This window comes from Octopus bimaculoides, chromosome 5, assembly GCF_046866305.1.
Source record: "Octopus bimaculoides isolate indiv1 chromosome 5, ASM4686630v1, whole genome shotgun sequence".
In the NCBI taxonomy this organism is placed as follows: domain Eukaryota; kingdom Metazoa; phylum Mollusca; class Cephalopoda; order Octopoda; family Octopodidae; genus Octopus; species Octopus bimaculoides.
The window spans coordinates 115,057,832-115,079,374 of record NC_142932.1 but is presented as its reverse complement, the minus strand read 5'-3'; the positions used below and the strand labels follow the sequence as shown (position 1 = coordinate 115,079,374).

Here is a 21,543-nt window from a genome sequence, read left to right as displayed (position 1 = left end):
GTAATCACACCAACATCGGTTGTCAAGCGATGGTGATGGAGCGACAAACACAGACACACAAACATATATATATATATATATATATATATATATATATATATACATATATATATATATATATATATATATATATATATATATATATATATATATATATATATGTATATATATATATATATATATATATATATATATATATATATATATATATATATATATATATATATATATATATATATATATATATATATATATATATATATATATGTATGTATGTATGACCAAGATCCCATGCAGTGGAACTGAACCCAGAACCTTGTGGTTTGGTAAGCAAGCTACTTAGCACACAGCCACTCCTCCGCCTATATTAATTATTAAAGGCAAAGCTGCATGTCAGGGAAATTAACTCAGGTGGTAGAGCGCTCGCTTAGCATGCGAGAGTTACCGGCATCGATGCCCGGATTCTCCACGTGTTGTAAATTATTTGTTTTTTGTTTTAAAATTTGTTATCATTCTACTTATGCATATCATAGTTACGCCCTAAGAAGTTATACACTTTCTTTTATGTCTGAAAATAGCTTCATTTCTACAGTCAAATGTTCGAGAGATCACGTTTTAAATTACAACGTTTAAATACAAAGATGCATATATATATATATATATATATATATATATATATATATATATATATATATATATATATATATATAAAGGAAGAGAAAGAAAAAAATATTAGTTATTAATGATAGTGAAAAAGAGGGAAAGGGAATTTGCTCTGATGGTAGAACGCTCATTTAGCATGCAAGTGATACTGAGATCGAAGCTTGGGTTCTCCACGTCATAATTTTATCGCGCGGTTGCATTTTAGAATTGTATTATCGCTCTCATTTATGTATGATAGCATCGATAATATATAATTAAAAGAAAACAATTAAAATTTTTAAAAAAGGCGGTGATTTGACGGAATCGTGAGAACGTTAGACGAAATGCGTTGTTGCATTTGTCTGGCTTTACGTTCTGAGTTCAAATTCTTCCAAGGTCAATTTAGCCTTCCATCCTTTGGAGGTCGATAAGGTAAGTACCAGTCGAAGCCTATGATCAATGTCATCGACTAATCCCTTACCCCCAAATCTCAGGTGTTCTGCACGTCGTTGAAAAAATTATTATATGCTTTGAAAATCAAGTTCATTTATTAGTTATTAATTAAAAAGAAAAGTGTAACAATGTGAGGGGAATTAGCTCAGGTGGTAGAGCGCTCGCTTAGCATGCGAGAGGTACCGGGATCGATACCCGGATTCACCACTAGTTAACATTTTTGTGCAAGCTTACATTTTCGAACAATTATTTTCAACATGGATTCATATGGCCTTTTAGAATTTTGTTGCTTAAAGTTATGTGCAATATTCTAATATCTGAAATATTTTAACAATTTTTCTTATGCAATTCCTTCGGAATGTTTTATAAAAATACAATAGGATTTTTTTTTGAAACATCGAAAGGCTGTAGGGGTCCACGTAAGTAAAATAGGAATAAAAGAGGTCCAAAGAGGGCGGGAAATGGTTGAGAACTACTGTACTAGAATCATGTTATCGTTCTTACATATGTATATCACCGTTATATCGTAAATCAGGCATGAAGTACGTTCAGCGTGAAGCGGGCTGCATCAGTAAAAAATAGAATAAGATCTTTCGTTCAGGAGTACCATCCAGAAAGTGCTTCAGGCTGGCCATGTCTGTCTTATATGGTCACACACATTCTATTATATGTTAATAATGGAAATACAAGAAATGCAAGGAGAATTAGCTCAGATGGTAGAGCGTTCGCTTTGCATGCGAGAGGTACCGGGATCGATGCCCGGATTCTCCAATTCATAGCGTATTATTTAGCGCAGTCTTATTTTGGAATTCTGTTATCATTTCTACAAATATATGTCACCATTATATCGTAGCACCATCAGGTTAATGTATAAAGTATTTATACTTTAACCTGATGGTGATTTGTTTAACAGGGAAGCAATACTACTGTATCGCACTATTTAATAATTTTTTCTTTATATATATATACTTCTCTTTTCAGTTTCCGTTTACTAAATCCACTCACAAGGCTTTGGTCGGTTCGAGGCTATAGTAGAATACACTTGACCGAGGTGCCATGCAGTGGGACTAAACGCAAAGTAAGCCACTTATCACACAGCCACTCCTGTGCCTATGTTAATAATTAAAGGAAACGAAACGTACCAGGGGAATTAGCTCAGATGGTAGAGCGCTCGCTTAGCATGCGAGAGGTACCGGGATCGATGCCCGGATTCTCCACACGTTAACATTTTTGTGCAAGCTTATATTTTATAACAATGTTTTCTCTACCAGGGGCCATATGACCCTCGAAGGTCCATTTAAGATTTTGTTGCTCAAATCTATGTGCAATATTCTACGATATATGAAATATTTTAACAATTTTTTATACGATTTCTAGTAATATTTAATAATAAAAATGCAACAGGATCTTTTTTAAAATATCGATAGGTTATAGGGGGTCTGCATGAGTAAAATAGGAATGAAAGAGGTCCATTGGGGAGGAAAATGGTTGAGAACCACTGGTTTAGAATCATGTTATCGTTGTTACGTATGTATATTGCCGTAACATCGTAAATCATGCATGATCTACCTTCAGCGTGAAGCGGGTCGCTGCATTAAAAAATAGAGTAGCATTTTTCGTTTAATAGTGTGGTTTAGAAAATATCGCAGGTTGCCCGTGACTGTCTTATATGGTCACATACATTCTATCATATGTTAATAATGACATTGAGAGACCTGCAAGGGGAATAAGCTCAGATGGTAGAGCGCTCGCTTTGCATGCGAGAGGTACCGGGATCGTTACCCGGATTCTCCAATTCCAAACAAAATGGATCTTATTTTGGAATTCTGGTATCGTTTTAACAAATATATTTTGCCGTTATATCATAAGTCACGTATGAGCAACATTTTTTGTGAATCGAACAGCATGCAATATGTCTTAGCATCAGTCGGTGGCAAGGCTAAAAAAACGTGCCGTTTAGAAACTGCCGCAAGTTGCCCGTGACTCTCGTATGAGGTCATACATATTCTATTATATAATATTACTTTATTTTTTTTTACTTGTGTCAGTCATATGACTGCGGCCATGCTGGAGCGCCACATTTCGTCGGAGAAATCAATCCCAGGACTTATTTTTTTAAGCCTAGTACTTATTCTATTGGTTACTTTTGCCGAACCGCTAAGTTACAACGACGTATTCATACCAACATCGGTTGTCAAGCGATGGTGATGGAGCGACAAACACAGACACACAAACATATATATATATATATATATATATATATATATATATATATATATATATATATATGTATGTATGTATGACCAAGGTCCCATGCAGTGGAACTGAACCCAGAACCTTGTGGTTTGGTAAGCAAGCTACTTAGCACACAGCCACTCCTCCGCCTATATTAATTATTAAAGGCAAAGCTGCATGTCAGGGGAATTAACTCAGGTGGTAGAGCGCTCGCTTAGCATGCGAGAGTTACCGGCATCGATGCCCGGATTCTCCACGTGTTGTAAATTATTTGTTTTTTGTTTTAAAATTTGTTATCATTCTACTTATGCATATCATAGTTACGCCCTAAGAAGTTATACACGTTCTTTTATGTCTGAAAATAGCTTCATTTCTACAGTCAAATGTACGAGAGATCACGTTTTAAATTACAACTTTTAAATACAAAGATGCATATATATATATATATATATATATATATATATATATATATATATATATATATATATATATATATATATATATATATATATATATATATATATATATATATATATATATATATATATATATATATATATATATATATAAAAATAAATAAAGGAAGAGAAAGAAAAAATATTAGTTATTAATGATAGTGAAAAGGAGGGAAAGGGAATTTGCTCTGATGGTAGAACGCTCATTTAGCATGCAAGTGATACTGAGATCGAAGCTTGGGTTCTCCACGTCATAAGTTTATCGCGCGGTTGCATTTTAGAATTGTATTATCGCTGTCATTTATGTATGATAGCATCGATAATATATAATTAAAAGAAAACAAGTAAAATTTTTTTAAAAGGCGGTGATTTGACGGAATCGTGAGAACGTTAGACGAAATGCGTTGTTGCATTTGTCTGGCTTTACGTTCTGAGTTCAAATTCTTCCAAGGTCAATTTAGCCTTCCATCCTTTGGAGGTCGATAAGATAAGTACCAGTCGAACCCTATGATCGATGTCAGCGACTAATCCCTTACCCCCAAATCTCAGGTGTTCTGCACGTCGTTGAAAAAATTATTATATGCTTTGAAAATCAAGTTCATTTATTAGTTATTAATTAAAAAGAAAAGTGAAACAATGTGAGGGGAATTAGCTCAGGTGGTAGAGCGCTCGCTTAGCATGCGAGAGGTACCGGGATCGATACCCGGATTCTCCACTAGTTATCATTTTTGTGCAAGCTTACATTTTCGAACAATTATTTTCAACATGGATTCATATGGCCTTTTAGAATTTTGTTGCTTAAAGTTATGTGCAATATTCTAAGATCTGAAACATTTTAACAATTTTTCTTATGCAATTCCTAGGAATGTTTTATAAAAATACAATAGGATTTTTTTTGAAACATCGAAAGGCTGTAGGTGTCCACGTAAGTAAAATAGGAATAAAAGAGGTCCAAAGAGGGCGGAAAATGGTTGAGAACTACTGTACTAGAATCATGTTATCGTTCTTACATATGTATATCACCGTTATATCGTAAATCAGGCATGAAGTACGTTCAGCGTGAAGCGGGCTGCATCAGTAAAAAATAGAATAAGATCTTTCGTTTAGGTGTACCATCCAGAAAGTGCTTCAGGCTGACCATGTCTGTCTTATATGGTCACACACATTCTATTATATGTTAATAATGGAAATGAAAGAAATGCAAGGGGAATTAGCTCAGATGGTAGAGCGCTCGCTTTGCATGCGAGAGGTACCGGGATCGATGCTCGGATTCTCCAATTCATAGCGTATTATTTAGCGCAGTCTTATTTTGGAATTCTGTTATCATTTCTACAAATATATGTCACCATTATATCGTAGCACCATCAGGTTAATGTATAAAGTATTTATACTTTAACCTGATGGTGATTTGTTTAACAGGGAAGCAATACTACTGTATCTCACTATTTAATAATTTTTTCTTTATATATATATACAACTTCTCTTTTCAGTTTCCGTTTACTAAATCCACTCACAAGGCTTTGGTCGGTTCGAGGCTATAGTAGAATACACTTGACCGAGGTGCCATGCAGTGGGACTAAACGCAAAGTAAGCCACTTATCACACAGCCACTCCTGTGCCTATGTTAATAATTAAAGGAAACGAAACGTACCAGGGGAATTAGCTCAGATGGTGGAGCGCTCGCTTAGCATGCGAGAGGTACCGGGATCGATGCCCGGATTCTCCACACGTTAACATTTTTGTGCAAGCTTATATTTTAGAACAATGTTTTCTCTACCAGGGGCCATATGACCCTCGAAGGTCCATTTAAGATTTTGTTGCTTAAATCTATGTGCAATATTCTACGACATATGAAATATTTTAACAATTTTTTTATACGATTCCTAGTAATATTTAATAATAAAAATGCAAAAGGATCTTTTTTAAAATATCGATAGGTTATAGGGGGTCTGCATGAGTAAAATAGGAATGAAAGAGGTCCATTGGGGAGGAAAATGGTTGAGAACCACTGGTTTAGAATCATGTTATCGTTGTTACGTATGTATATCGCCGTTACATCGTAACTCATGCATGATCTACCTTCAGCGTGAAGCGGGTCGCTGCATTAAAAAATAGAGTAGCATTTTTCGTTTAATAGTGTGGTTTAGAAAATATCGCAGGTTGCCTGTGACTGTCTTATATGGTCACATACATTCTATCATATGTTAATAATGACATAGAGAGACCTGCAAGGGGAATTAGCTCAGATGGTAGAGCGCTCGCTTTGCATGCGAGAGGTACCGGGATCGTTACCCGGATTCTCCAATTCCAAACATAATGGATCTTATTTTCGTTTAGGAGTACCATCCAGAGAGTGCTTCTGTCTTATATGGTCACACACATTCTATTTTATGTTAATAATGGAAATGAAAGTAATGCAAGGGGAATTAGCTCAGATGGTAGATCGCTCGCTTTGCATGCGAGAGGTACCGGGATCGATGCTCGGATTCTCCAATTCATAGCGTATTATTTAGCGCAGTCTTATTTTGGAATTCTGTTATCATTTCTACAAATATATGTCACCATTATATCGTAGCACCATCAGGTTAATGTATAAAGTATTTATACTTTAGCCTGATGGTGATTTGTTTAACAGGGAAGCAATACTACTGTATCTCACTATTTAATAATTTTTTCTTTATATATATATATATACAACGGGCTCTTTTCAGATTCCGTTTACTAAATCCACTCACAAGGCTTTGGTCGGTCCGAGGCTATAGTAGAAGACACTTGACCGAGGTGCCATGCAGTGGGACTAAACGCAAAGTAAGCCACTTATCACACAGCCACTCCTGTGCCTATGTTAATAATTAAAGGAAACTAAACGTGCCAGGGGAATTAGCTCAGATGGTAGAGCGCTCGCTTTGCATGCGAGAGATACCAGGATCGTTGCCCGGATTCTCCACACGTTAACATTTTTGTGCAAGCTTATATTTTAGAACAATGTCTTCTCTACCAGGGGCCATATGACCCTCGAAGGTCCATTTAAGATTTTGTTGCTTAAATCTATGTGCAATATTCTACGATATATGAAATATTTTAACAATTTTTTATACGATTCCTAGTAATATTTAATAATAAAAATGCAACAGGATCTTTTTTAAAATATCGATAGGTTATAGGGGGTCTGCATGAGTAAAATAGGAATGAAAGAGGTCCATTGGGGAGGAAAATGGTTGAGAACCACTGGTTTAGAATCTTGTTATCGTTGTTACGTATGTATATCGCCGTTACATCGTAACTCATGCATGATCTCCCTTCAGCGTGAAGCGGGTCGCTGCATTAAAAAATAGAGTAGCATTTTTCGTTTAATAGTGTGGTTTAGAAAATATCGCAGGTTGCCCGTGACTGTCTTATATGGTCACATACATTCTATCATATGTTAATAATGACATTGAGAGACCTGCAAGGGGAATTAGCTCAGATGGTAGAGCGCTCGCTTTGCATACGAGAAGTACCGGGATCGTTACCCGGATTCTCCAATTCCAAACATAATGGATCTTATTTTCGTTTAGGAGTACCATCCAGAAAGTGCTTCTGTCTTATATGGTCACACACATTCTATTTTATGTTAATAATGGAAATAAAAGAAATGCAAGGGGAATTAGCTCAGATGGTAGATCGCTCGCTTTGCATGCGAGAGGTACCGGGATTGGTGCCCGGATTCTCCAATTCATACCGTATTATTTAGCGCAGTCTTATTTTGGAATTCTGTTATCATTTCTACAAATATATGTCCCCATTATATCGTAGCACCATCAGGTTAATGTATAAAGTATTTATACTTTAGCCTGATGGTGATTTGTTTAACAGGGAAGCAATACTACTGTATAACACTATTTAATAATTTTTTCTTTATATATATATATATACAACTGGCTCTTTTCAGATTCCGTTTACTAAATCCACTCACAAGGCTTTGGTCGGTCCGAGGCTATAGTAGAAGACACTTGACCGAGGTGCCATGCAGTGGGACTAAACGCAAAGTAAGCCACTTATCACACAGCCACTCCTTTGCCTATGTTAATAATTAAAGGAAACGAAACGTACCAGGGGAATTAGCTCAGATGGTAGAGCGCTCGCTTAGCATGCGAGAGGTACCGGGATCGATGCCCGGATTCTCCAATTCCAAACATAATGGATCTTATTTTGGAATTCTGGTATCGTTTTAACAAATATATTTTGCCGTTATATCGTAAGTCACGTATGAGCAACATTTTTTGTGAATCGACCAGCATGCAATATGTCTTAGCATCAGTCGGTGGCAAGGCCAAAAAAACGTGCCGTTTAGAAACTGCCGCAAGTTGCCCGTGACTCTCGTATGAGGTCATACATATTCTATTATATAATATTACTTTATTTTTTTTACTTGTGTCAGTCATTTGACTGCGGCCATGCTGGAGCGCCACATTTCGTCGGAGAAATCAATCCCAGGACTTATTTTTCTAAGCCTAGTACTTATTCTATTGGTTACTTTTGCCGAACCGCTAAGTTACAACGACGTAATCACACCAACATCGGTTGTCAAGCGATGGTGATGGAGCGACAAACACAGACACACAAACATATATATATATATATATATATATATACATATATATATATATATATATATATATATATATATATATATATATATATATATATATATATATATATATATATATATATATATATATATATATATGTATATATATATATATATATATATATATATATATATATATATATATATATATATATATATATATATATATATATATATGTATGTATGTATGACCAAGATCCCATGCAGTGGAACTGAACCCAGAACCATGTGGTTTGGTAAGCAAGCTACTTAGCACACAGCCACTCCTCCGCCTATATTAATTATTAAAGGCAAAGCTGCATGTCAGGGGAATTAACTCAGGTGGTAGAGCGCTCGCTTAGCATGCGAGAGTTACCGGCATCGATGCCCGGATTCTCCACGTGTTGTAAATTATTTCTTTTTTGTTTTAAAATTTGTTATCATTCTACTTATGCATATCATAGTTACACCCTAAGAAGTTATACACTTTCTTTTATGTCTGAAAATAGCTTCATTTCTACAGTCAAATGTACGAGAGATCACGTTTTAAATTACAACTTTTAAATAGAAAATGCATATATATATATATATATATATATATATATATATATATAAAGGAAGAGAAAGAAAAAAATATTAGTTATTAATGATAGTGAAAAAGAGGGAAAGGGAATTTGCTCTGATGGTAGAACGCTCATTTAGCATGCAAGTGATACTGAGATCGAAGCTTAGGTTCTCCACGTCATAATTTTATCGCGCGGTTGCATTTTAGATTTGTATTATCGCTCTCATTTATGTATGATAGCATCGATAATATATAATTAAAAGAAAACAATTAAAATTTTTAAAAAAGGCGGTGATTTGACGGAATCGTGAGAACGTTAGACGAAATGCGTTGTTGCATTTGTCTGGCTTTACGTTCTGAGTTCAAATTCTTCCAAGGTCAATTTAGCCTTCCATCCTTTGGAGGTCGATAAGGTAAGTACCAGTCGAAGCCTATGATCGATGTCATCGACTAATCCCTTACCCCCAAATCTCAGGTGTTCTGCACGTCGTTGAAAAAATTATTATATGCTTTGAAAATCAAGTTCATTTATTAGTTATTAATTAAAAAGAAAAGTGAAACAATGTGAGGGGAATTAGCTCAGGTGGTAGAGCGCTCGCTTAGCATGCGAGAGGTACCGGGATCGATACCCGGATTCTCCACTAGTTGACATTTTTGTGCAAGCTTACATTTTCGAACAATTATTTTCAACATGGATTCATATGGCCTTTTAGAATTTTGTTGCTTAAAGTTATGTGCAATATTCTAATATCTGAAATATTTTAACAATTTTTGTTATGCAATTCCTTCGGAATGTTTTATAAAAATACAATAGGATTTTTTTTTGAAACATCGAAAGGCTGTAGGGGTCCACGTAAGTAAAATAGGAATAAAAGAGGTCCAAAGAGGGCGGAAAATGGTTGAGAACTACTGTACTAGAATCATGTTATCGTTCTTACATATGTATATCACCGTTATATCGTAAATCAGGCATGAAGTACGTTCAGCGTGAAGCGGGCTGCATCAGTAAAAAATAGAATAAGATCTTTCGTTCAGGAGTACCATCCAGAAAGTGCTTCAGGCTGGCCAAGTCTGTCTTATATGGTCACACACATTCTATTGTATGTTAATAATGGAAATAAAAGAAATGCAAGGGGAATTAGCTCAGATGGTAGAGCGTTCGCTTTGCATGCGAGAGGTACCGGGATCGATGCTCGGATTCTCCAATTCATAGCGTATTATTTAGCGCAGTCTTATTTTGGAATTCTGTTATCATTTCTACAAATATATGTCACCATTATATCGTAGCACCATCAGGTTAATGTATAAAGTATTTATACTTTAACCTGATGGTGATTTGTTTAACAGGGAAGCAATACTACTGTATCGTACTATTTAATAATTTTTTCTTTATATATATATACAACGGGCTCTTTTCAGATTCTGTTTACTAAATCCACTCACAATGCTTTGGTCGGTCCGAGGCTATAGTAGAAGACACTTGACCGAGGTGCCATGCAGTGGGACTAAACGCAAAGTAAGCCACTTATCACACAGCCACTCCTGTGCCTATGTTAATAATTAAAGTAAACGAAACGTACCAGGGGAATTAGCTCAGATGGTAGAGCGCTCGCTTAGCATGCGAGAGGTACCGGGATCGATGCCCGGATTCTCCACACGTTAACATTTTTGTTCAAGCTTATATTTTAGAACAATGTTTTCTCTACCAGGGGCCATATGACCCTCGAAGGTCCATTTAAGATTTTGTTGCTTAAATCTATGTGCAATATTCTACGATATATGAAATATTTTAACAATTTTTTTATACGATTCCTAGTAATATTTAATAATAAAAATGCAACAGGATCTTTTTTAAAATATCGATAGGTTATAGGGGGTCTGCATGAGTAAAATAGGAATGAAAGAGGTCCATTGGGGAGGAAAATGGTTGAGCACCACTGGTTTAGAATCATGTTATCGTTGTTACGTATGTATATCGCCGTTACATCGTAAATCATGCATGATCTACCTTCAGCGTGAAGCGGGTCGCTGCATTAAAAAATAGAGTAGCATTTTTCGTTTAATAGTGTGGTTTAGAAAATATCGCAGGTTGCCCGTGACTGTCTTATATGGTCACATACATTCTATCATATGTTAATAATGACATTGAGAGACCTGCAAGGGGAATTAGCTCAGATGGTAGAGCGCTCGCTTTGCATGCGAGAGGTACCGGGATCGTTACCCGGATTCTCCAATTCCAAACAAAATGGATCTTATTTTGGAATTCTGGTATCGTTTTAACAAATATATTTTGCCGTTATATCGTAAGTCACGTATGAGCAACATTTTTTGTGAATCGAGCAGCATGCAATATGTCTTAGCATCAGTCGGTGGCAAGGCTAAAAAAACGTGCCGTTTAGAAACTGCCGCAAGTTGCCCGTGACTCTCGTATGAGGTCATACATATTCTATTATATAATATTACTTTATTTTTTTTACTTGTGTCAGTCATTTGACTGTGACCATGCTGGAGCGCCACATTTCGTCGGAGAAATCAATCCCAGGACTTATTTTTCTAAGCCTAGTACTTATTCTATTGGTTACTTTTGCCGAACCGCTAAGTTACAAGGACGTAATCAAACCAACATCGGTTGTCAAGCGATGGTGATGGAGCGACAAACACAGACACACAAACATATATATATATATATATATATATATATATATATATATATATATATATATATATATATATATATATATATATACATATATATATATATATATGTATGTATGTATGACCATGGGACATGCAGTGGAACTGAACCCAGAACCTTGTGGTTTGGTAAGCAAGCTACTTAGTACACAGCCACTCCTCCGCCTATATTAATTATTAAAGGCAAAGCTGCATGTCAGGGGAATTAACTCAGGTGGTAGAGCGCTCGCTTAGCATGCGAGAGTTACCGACATCGATGCCCGGATTCTCCACGTGTTGTAAATTATTTGTTTTTTGTTTTAAAATTTGTTATCATTCTACTTATGCATATCATAGTTACGCCCTAAGAAGTTATACACGTTCTTTTATGTCTGAAAATAGCTTCATTTCTACAGTCAAATGTACGAGAGATCACGTTTTAAATTACAACTTTTAAATACAAAGATGCATATATATATATATATATATATATATATATATATATATATATATATATATATATATATATATATATATATATATATATATATATATATATATATATGTTTTATATATATATATGTTTTATAAAAATACAATAGGATTTTTTTTTGAAACATCGAAAGGCTGTAGGGGTCCACGTAAGTAAAATAGGAATAAAAGAGGTCCAAAGAGGGCGGAAAATGGTTGAGAACTACTGTACTAGAATCATGTTATCGTTCTTACATATGTATATCACCGTTATATCGTAAATCAGGCATGAAGTACGTTCAGCGTGAAGCGGGCTGCATCAGTAAAAAATAGAATAAGATCTTTCGTTCAGGAGTACCATCCAGAAAGTGCTTCAGGCTGGCCATGTCTGTCTTATATGGTCACACACATTCTATTATATGTTAATAATGGGAATACAAGTAATGCAAGGAGAATTATCTCAGATGGTAGAGCGTTCGCTTTGCATGCGAGAGGTACCGGGATCGATTCCCGGATTCTCCAATTCATAGCGTATTATTTAGCGCAGTCTTATTTTGGAATTCTGTTATCATTTCTACAAATATATGTCACCATTATATCGTAGCACCATCAGGTTAATGTATAAAGTATTTATACTTTAACCTGATGGTGATTTGTTTAACAGGGAAGCAATACTACTGTATCGCACTATTTAATATTTTTTTCTTTATATATATATACAACTTCTCTTCTCAGTTTCCGTTTACTAAATCCACTCACAAGGCTTTGGTCGGTCCGAGGCTATAGTAGAATACACTTGACCGAGGTGCCATGCAGTGGGACTAAACGCAAAGTAAGCCACTTATCACACAGCCACTCCTGTGCCTATGTTAATAATTAAAGGAAACGAAACGCACCAGGGGAATTAGCTCAGATGGTAGAGCGCTCGCTTAGCATGCGAGAGGTACCGGGATCGATGCCCGGATTCTCCACACGTTAACATTTTTGTGCAAGCTTATATTTTAGAACAATGTTTTCTCTACCAGGGGCCATATGACCCTCGAAGGTCCATTTAAGATTTTGTTGCTTAAATCTATGTGCAATATTCTACGGTATATGAAATATTTTAACAATTTTTTATACGATTCCTAGTAATATTTAATAATAAAAATGCAACAGGATCTTTTTTAAAATATCGATAGGTTATAGGGGGTCTGCATGAGTAAAATAGGAATGAAAGAGGTCCATTGGGGAGGAAAATAGTTGAGAACCACTGGTTTAGAATCATGTTATCGTTGTTACGTATGTATATTGCCGTTACATCGTAAATCATGCATGATCTACCTTCAGCGTGAAGCGGGTCGCTGCATTAAAAAATAGAGTAGCATTTTTCGTTTAATAGTGTGGTTTAGAAAATATCGCAGGTTGCCCGTGACTGTCTTATATGGTCACATACATTCTATCATATGTTAATAATGACATTGAGAAACCTGCAAGGGGAATAAGCTCAGATGGTAGAGCGCTCGCTTTGCATGCGAGAGGTACCGGGATCGTTACCCGGATTCTCCAATTCCAAACAAAATGGACCTTATTTTGGAATTCTGGTATCGTTTTAACAAATATATTTTGCCGTTATATCGTAAGTCACGTATGAGCAACATTTTTTTGTGAATCGAGCAGCATGCAATATGTCTTAGCATCAGTCGGTGGCAAGGCTAAAAAAACGTGCCGTTTAGAAACTGCCGCAAGTTGCCCGTGACTCTCGTATGAGGTCATACATATTCTATTATATAATATTACTTTATTTTTTTTACTTGTGTCAGTCATTTGACTGTGACCATGCTGGAGCGCCACATTTCGTCGGAGAAATCAATCCCAGGACTTATTTTTCTAAGCGTAGTACTTATTCTATTGGTTAATTTTGCCGAACCGCTAAGTTACAACGACGTATTCATATCAACATCGGTTGTCAAGCGATGGTGATGGAGCGACAAACACAGACACACAAACATATATATATATATATATATATATATATATATATATATATATGTATGTATGTATGACCAAGATCCCATGCAGTGGAACTGAACCCAGAACCTTGTGGTTTGGTAAGCAAGCTACTTAGCACACAGCCACTCCTCCGCCTATATTAATTATTAAAGGCAAAGCTGCATGTCAGGGGAATTAACTCAGGTGGTAGAGCGCTCGCTTAGCATGCGAGAGTTACCGGCATCGATGCCCGGATTCTCCACGTGTTGTAAATTATTTGTTTTTTGTTTTAAAATTTGTTATCATTCTACTTATGCATATCATAGTTACGCCCTAAGAAGTTATACACGTTCTTTTATGTCTGAAAATAGCTTCATTTCTACAGTCAAATGTACGAGAGATCACGTTTTAAATTACAACGTTTAAATACAAAGATGCATATATATATATATATATATATATATATATATATATATATATATATATATATATATAAAGGAAGAGAAAGAAAAAATATTAGTTATTAATGATAGTGAAAAAGAGGGAAAGGGAATTTGCTCTGATGGTAGAACGCTCATTTAGCATGCAAGTGATACTGAGATCGAAGCTTGGGTTCTCCACGTCATAATTTTATCGCGCGGTTGCATTTTAGAATTGTATTATCGCTCTCATTTATGTATGATAGCATCGATAATATATAATTAAAAGAAAACAATTAAAATTTTTAAAAAAGGCGGTGATTTGACGGAATCGTGAGAACGTTAGACGAAATGCGTTGTTGCATTTGTCTGGCTTTACGTTCTGAGTTCAAATTCTTCCAAGGTCAATTTAGCCTTCCATCCTTTGGAGGTCGACAAGGTAAGTACCAGTCGAACCCTATGATCGATGTCATCGACTAATCCCTTACCCCCAAATCTCAGGTGTTCTGCACATCGTTGAAAAAATGATTATATGCTTTGAAAATCAAGTTCATTTATTAGTTATTAATTAAAAAGAAAAGTGTAACAATGTGAGGGGAATTAGCTCAGGTGGTAGAGCGCTCGCTTAGCATGCGAGAGGTACCGGGATCGATACCCGGATTCTCCACTAGTTAACATTTTTGTGCAAGCTTACATTTTCGAACAATTATTTTCAACATGGATTCATATGGCCTTTTAGAATTTTGTTGCTTAAAGTTATGTGCAATATTCTAATATCTGAAATATTTTAACAATTTTTCTTATGCAATTCCTAGGAATGTTTTATAAAAATACAATAGGATTTTTTTTGAAACATCGAAAGGCTGTAGGGGTCCACGTAAGTAAAATAGGAATAAAAGAGGTCCAAAGAGGGCGGAAAATGGTTGAGAACTACTGTACTAGAATCATGTCATCGTTCTTACATATGTATATCACCGTTATATCGTAAATCAGGCATGAAGTACGTTCAGCGTGAAGCGGGCTGCATCAGTAAAAAATAGAATAAGATCTTTCGTTTAGGAGTACCATCCAGAAAGTGCTTCAGGCTGACCATGTCTGTCGTATATGGTCACACACATTCTATTACATGTTAATAATGGAAATAAAAGAAATGCAAGGGGAATTAGCACAGATGGTAGAGCGTTCGCTTTGCATGCGAGAGGTACCGGGATCGATGCCCGGATTCTCCAATTCATAGCGTATTATTTAGCGCTGTCTTATTTTGGAATTCTGTTATCATTTCTACAAATATATGTCACCATTATAACGTAGCACCATCAGGTTAATGTATAAAGTATTTATACTTTAACCTGATGGTGATTTGTTTAACAGGGAAGCAATACTACTGTATCGCACTATTTAATAATTTTTTCTTTATATATATATACAACGGGCTTTTTCAGTTTCCGTTTACTAAATCCACTCACAAGGCTTTGGTCGGTCCGACGCTATAGTAGAAGACACTTGACCGAGGTGCCATGCAGTGGGACTAAACGCAAAGTAAGCCACTTATCACACAGCCACTCGTGTGCCTATGTTAATAATTAAAGGAAACGAAACGTGCCAGGGGAATTAGCTCAGATGGTAGAGCGCTCGCTTAGCATGCGAGAGGTACCGGGATCGATGCCCGGATTCTCCACACGCTAACATTTTTGTGCAAGCTTATATTTTAGAACAATGTTTTCTCTACCAGGGGCCATATGACCCTCGAAGGTCCATTTGAGATTTTGTTGCTTAAATCTATGTGCAATATTCTACGATATATGAAATATTTTAACAATTTTTTAATACGATTCCTAGTAATATTTAATAATAAAAATGCAACAGGATCTTTTTTAAAATATCGATAGGTTATAGGGGGTCTGCATGAGTAAAATAGGAATGAAAGAGGTCCATTGGCGAGGAAAATGGTTGAGAACCACTGGTTTAGAATCATGTTATCGTTGTTACGTATGTATATCGCCGTTACATCGTAAATCATGCATGATCTACCTTCAGCGTGAAGCGGGTCGCTGCATTAAAAAATAGAGTAGCATTTTTCGTTTAATAGTGTGGTTTAGAAAATATCGCAGGTTGCCCGTGACTGTCTTATATGGTCACATACATTCTATCATATGTTAATAATGACATTGAGAGACCTGCAAGGGGAATTAGCTCAGATGGTAGAGCGCTCGATTCGCATGCGAGAGGTACCGGGATCGTTACCCGGATTCTCCAATTCCAAACATAATGGATCTTATTTTGGAATTCTGGTATCGTTTTAACAAATATATTTTGCCGTTATATCGTAAGTCACGTATGAGCAACATTTTTTTGTGAATCGAGCAGCATGCAATATGTCTTAGCATCAGTCGGTGGCAAGGCTAAAAAAACGTGCCGTTTAGAAACTGCCGCAAGTTGCCCGTGACTCTCGTATGAGGTCATACATATTCTATTATATAATATTACTTTATTTTTTTTACTTGTGTCAGTCATTTGACTGCGACCATGCTGGAGCGCCACATTTCGTCGGAGAAATCAATCCCAGGACTTATTTTTCTAAGCCTAGTACTTATTCTATTGGTTACTTTTGCCGAACCGCTAAGTTACAACGACGTAATCACACCAACATCGGTTGTCAAGCGATGGTGATGGAGCGACAAACACAGACACACAAACATATATATATATATATATATATATATACATATATATATATATATATATATATATATATATATATATATATATATATATATATATATATATATATATATATATATATATGTATATATATATATATATATATATATATATATATATATATATATATATATATATATATATATATATATGTATGTATGTATGACCAAGGTCCCATGCAGTGGAACTGAACCCAGAACCTTGTGGTTTGGTAAGCAAGCTACTTAGCACACAGCCACTCCTCCGCCTATATTAATTATTAAAGGCAAAGCTGCATGTCAGGGGAATTAACTCAGGTGGTAGAGCGCTCGCTTAGCATGCGAGAGTTACCGGCATCGATGCCCGGATTCTCCACGTGTTGTAAATTATTTGTTTTTTGTTTTAAAATTTGTTATCATTCTACTTATGCATATCATAGTTACGCCCTAAGAAGTTATACACGTTCTTTTATGTCTGAAAATAGCTTCATTTCTACAGTCAAATGTACGAGAGATCACGTTTTAAATTACAACTTTTAAATACAAAGATGCATATATATATATATATATATATATATATATATATATATATATATATATATATATATATATATATATATATATATATATATATATATATATATATATATATATATATATATATATATATATATATATATATATATATATATATATATATATATATATATATATATATATATATAAAGGAAGAGAAAGAAAAAAATATTAGTTATTAATTAATGATAGTGAAAAAGAGGGAAAGGGAATTTGCTCTGATGGTAGAACGCTCATTTAGCATGCAAGTGATACTGAGATCGAAGCTTGGGTTCTCCACGTCATAATTTTATCGCGCGGTTGCATTTTAGAATTGTATTATCGCTCTCATTTATGTATGATAGCATCGATAATATATAATTAAAAGAAAACAATTAAAATTTTTTAAAAAGGCGGTGATTTGACGGAATCGTGAGAACGTTAGACGAAATGCGTTGTTGCATTTGTCTGGCTTTACGTTCTGAGTTCAAATTCTTCCAAGGTCAATTTAGCCTTCCATCCTTTGGAGGTCGATAAGATAAGTACCAGTCGAACCCTATGATCGATGTCATCGACTAATCCCTTACCCCCAAATCTCAGGTGTTCTGCACATCGTTGAAAAAATGATTATATGCTTTGAAAATCAAGTTCATTTATTAGTTATTAATTAAAAAGAAAAGTGTAACGATGTGAGGGGAATTAGCTCAGGTGTTAGAGCGCTCGCTTAGCATGCGAGAGGTACCGGGATCGATACCCGGATTCTCCAAATTTTGTGTGCTTAGCAACATTTTAGCAGTCTGTTATTATATCTTTCTATTCATGGTTCTTATGTGAGTTAACACTATGATAATGGTCACTCATATTGTTTTATTGTTTCCAGTCATTCAATTGTGGCCATGCTGGAGCATTGTCTACAATAGATTTAGATGACCGACCCAGTTTGGTACGCAATATCATCCAATACTGGCAGAATCGTTAGCACGCCAGGCAAAATTCTTAGCGGTATTTTGTTTGTTTTTACGTTCTGAGTTCAAATTCCGCCGGGGTCCATTCCGCCTTTCATCTTTTCGGGGTCGATAAATTAAGTACCAGTTGCGTATTGAGGTGGATCTAATCTACTGGCTCTCTCCCCCAACCAAAAAAAAAAAAAAAAAAAAGAAAATTCGGGCCTTGTGCCTTGAGTAGAAAAGAATATCGTTCAATACTTAATAAATGACCATGAGATCAGGGATTTTCTCATATACTTATGACACCTGATACTACGTAATCCAGTATTACCTGTTCGGTGATCAAACCGGCTCCCTCACTTGAGTAGCTTCGAAAATAATGAAGAACATTGGTGCAGGCAATATACTGCACGACAAGGTGAAGTATATTTGCCACTTAAATGTGGCCTACCCCTAAGGGTGGAATGTTACTGTTGCTTTTAGCCCCCCTGTAAGTTAGTGGTGCGGCAAAAGAGTCCGACAGAATAAGTACAAGGCGGTGCTCCAGTATGGCCGCATTCAAATAGCTGAAATAACTAAAAGAATAAAAGAATAAAAGAAAAGAATGCCAGTATTTCTCTTAACCTCATCTCTCACTCTTTCACTTTCTCTCTCTCTCTTACGCGACCTCTCTATTTCCGTCTTCCTCTTTCTCTACTCACTCTTGTCTATTCTCCATGCTGGGTAAATTTAGCTTTCACTCTCCCACTACCAACGTTCCTTTTACTCTATCACCGCCTCATTTTAAACCCCGCCCATTCTACGCCTTTTCCTCGCATACTATTGGTCAATGATGTGTGGGTAGGTGGTAAAAATGGTCACCTGATCCCTCAATGGACTGCACATAAACTGAACGAGACAAGAAGTAAAGCCACACCATGGTCACTAAGTTTGCTAGAATTAGTAGCCAAATCTCCCTCAAATCACACCGTATTGAAGTCGTAAAAGAAAAAAAGGGTAGGGGGCTACTTTTAATAATCCGTTCTACTCAAAGCAGAACGCCTGAGATTTTTGGGGTAGGGGTCCAATTGAATGTATTGACCCCAAGGCTCAACTGGTACTTATTTTATCGACCCAGAAAGAACGAAATGTGAAGTTGACCTCGGTGGAATTTTAGCTCAGCACGTAAAGCCGGATGAAATGCTTAGCAGCGTCTATTCCGGCGTGATAACGATTCTTTTATACTTCTAGGGTCAAGGCCCGAAATTTTGGCGGAGGGGCCCAGTCGACTAGATCGACTCCAATACGCAACTGGTACTTAATTTATCGACCTCGACGGAATTTGAACTCAGAACGTAGCCGGACGAAATGCTTAGCAGCGTTTAGTCCGGCGTGCTAACGATTCTTTTATACTCTAGGATCAAGGCCCGAAATTTTGGCGGAGGGGCCTAGTCGATTAGATCGTCCCAAATACGCAGCTGGTACTTAATTTATCGACCCTGAAAGAGAAAGTCGACCTCGGCGGAATTTGAATTCAGAACGTAGCCGGATAAAATGTTTAGCAGCGTTTAGTCCGGCTTGCTAACGATTCTTTTCTACTCTAGGTACAAGGCCCGAAATTTTGGGGCAACTGGTACTTAATTTTATCGACCCTGATAGGATGAAAGGTAAAGTCGACCTCGGCGGAATTTGAACACAGAACATAAAGACACGAAATACTGCTAAGCATTTCGCCCGGTGTGCTAATCCCTCTGGCAGCTCGCCGCCTTCAATGCTTTAATCATAGTTTCAAATTCTGGCACAAGGCCAGGAATTTCAGGGGATGTGCTAAATCGATTACATTGACCCCTGTGCTCAGTCAGTACTTAATCCTGTAGCGTACATTTCCTTCTCTCGGGAATGAGAGAAAAATTAACAACCAAAATGGATAGACGAATGTTGAGTTGGTTTGGCCTCATGGAGAGGATGGATGAGGAGCAGATGGTAAGGAGGGTGATGAAGGTAGAAGAGGTAGGCAGCAGAACCAGAGGCAGACCTCGGTTTGTGTGGATGGATGGAGTGAGGAAAGCTTCGGTGGTCAGAGGTGTTGGAGTGAGAGAAGCAAGAGGGTTTATAGGTGACAGGAAAGCTTGGAGAGTGTTTGAGGATGGATTAGTGAATTTTGAAGTTGCGCAAAGGGGTACGGAACCAGCATATGCTGCCGGGCCTCGCTGTTGATACTGGGGGTTGCGTTCGGACGGGGCTCGCCTATTTGAACTGGGAAATAAAGGGAAAGCCTGGTGTGCGTCTTCTTGTGGCTACCCTCTCCTCAAAAAAAGAAAAAAAAATGGGGAATAGGCCAGACTACTCTGCTACTCTTTTACTTGTTTCAATCATTTGACTGCGGCCATGCTGGAGCACCGCGTTTAGTCGAGCAAATCAACCCCAGGACTGATTCTTTGTAAGCCTAGTACTTATTCTATCGGTCTCTCTTGCCGAACCGCTAAGTTACGGGGGACGCAAACACACCAGCATCGGTTGTCAAGCGATGTTAGGGGGGAAAAACACAGACACACAAACATATATAAACACACACATACATGTATATATACATATATACGACGGGCTTCTTTCAGTTTCCGTCTACCAAATCCACTCACAAGGCTTTGGTCGGCCCGAGGCTATAGTAGAAGACACTTGCCCAAGGTGCCCCGCAGTGGGACTGAACCCGGAACCATGTGGTTCGTATGGAAGCGACTTACCACAACACAACCACTCCTACGCCTTAATATTTTCTTCCTGTCTTCTCATGCATCCACGACACTCCAACCGACATTTATTTTTATTACTCGCTAAGGAGTTGTAATTTTTACTTTCAGCTCCAAGTGCTT

General features: G+C 36.6%; 1 protein-coding gene and 11 non-coding genes across 12 annotated transcripts in view; 11 read left to right on the top strand and 1 right to left on the bottom strand.

The window, feature by feature from the left end:
- The window catches only part of LOC106880591 (transcription factor RFX4-like), a gene marked incomplete at its 3' end in the record, with an annotated part of 235,974 nt that overhangs the window by 136,816 nt on the left and 77,615 nt on the right, over nt 1-21,543 (bottom strand). The window lies entirely within an intron of this gene.
- On the top strand, nt 1,230-1,302 carry Trnaa-agc (transfer RNA alanine (anticodon AGC)). The gene has a single exon. It is a non-coding gene; the product is annotated as a tRNA-Ala (tRNA).
- Nucleotides 1,794-1,866, top strand: Trnaa-ugc (transfer RNA alanine (anticodon UGC)). Its single transcript has one exon. It is a non-coding gene; the product is annotated as a tRNA-Ala (tRNA).
- Nucleotides 2,240-2,312, top strand: Trnaa-agc (transfer RNA alanine (anticodon AGC)). Its single transcript has one exon. It is a non-coding gene; the product is annotated as a tRNA-Ala (tRNA).
- On the top strand, nt 4,428-4,500 carry Trnaa-agc (transfer RNA alanine (anticodon AGC)). Its single transcript has one exon. It is a non-coding gene; the product is annotated as a tRNA-Ala (tRNA).
- On the top strand, nt 7,880-7,952 carry Trnaa-agc (transfer RNA alanine (anticodon AGC)). Its single transcript has one exon. It is a non-coding gene; the product is annotated as a tRNA-Ala (tRNA).
- On the top strand, nt 9,528-9,600 carry Trnaa-agc (transfer RNA alanine (anticodon AGC)). The gene has a single exon. It is a non-coding gene; the product is annotated as a tRNA-Ala (tRNA).
- On the top strand, nt 10,542-10,614 carry Trnaa-agc (transfer RNA alanine (anticodon AGC)). The gene has a single exon. It is a non-coding gene; the product is annotated as a tRNA-Ala (tRNA).
- Trnaa-agc (transfer RNA alanine (anticodon AGC)) lies at nt 13,002-13,074 on the top strand. The gene has a single exon. It is a non-coding gene; the product is annotated as a tRNA-Ala (tRNA).
- Nucleotides 15,088-15,160, top strand: Trnaa-agc (transfer RNA alanine (anticodon AGC)). Its single transcript has one exon. It is a non-coding gene; the product is annotated as a tRNA-Ala (tRNA).
- On the top strand, nt 16,099-16,171 carry Trnaa-agc (transfer RNA alanine (anticodon AGC)). Its single transcript has one exon. It is a non-coding gene; the product is annotated as a tRNA-Ala (tRNA).
- On the top strand, nt 18,441-18,513 carry Trnaa-agc (transfer RNA alanine (anticodon AGC)). Its single transcript has one exon. It is a non-coding gene; the product is annotated as a tRNA-Ala (tRNA).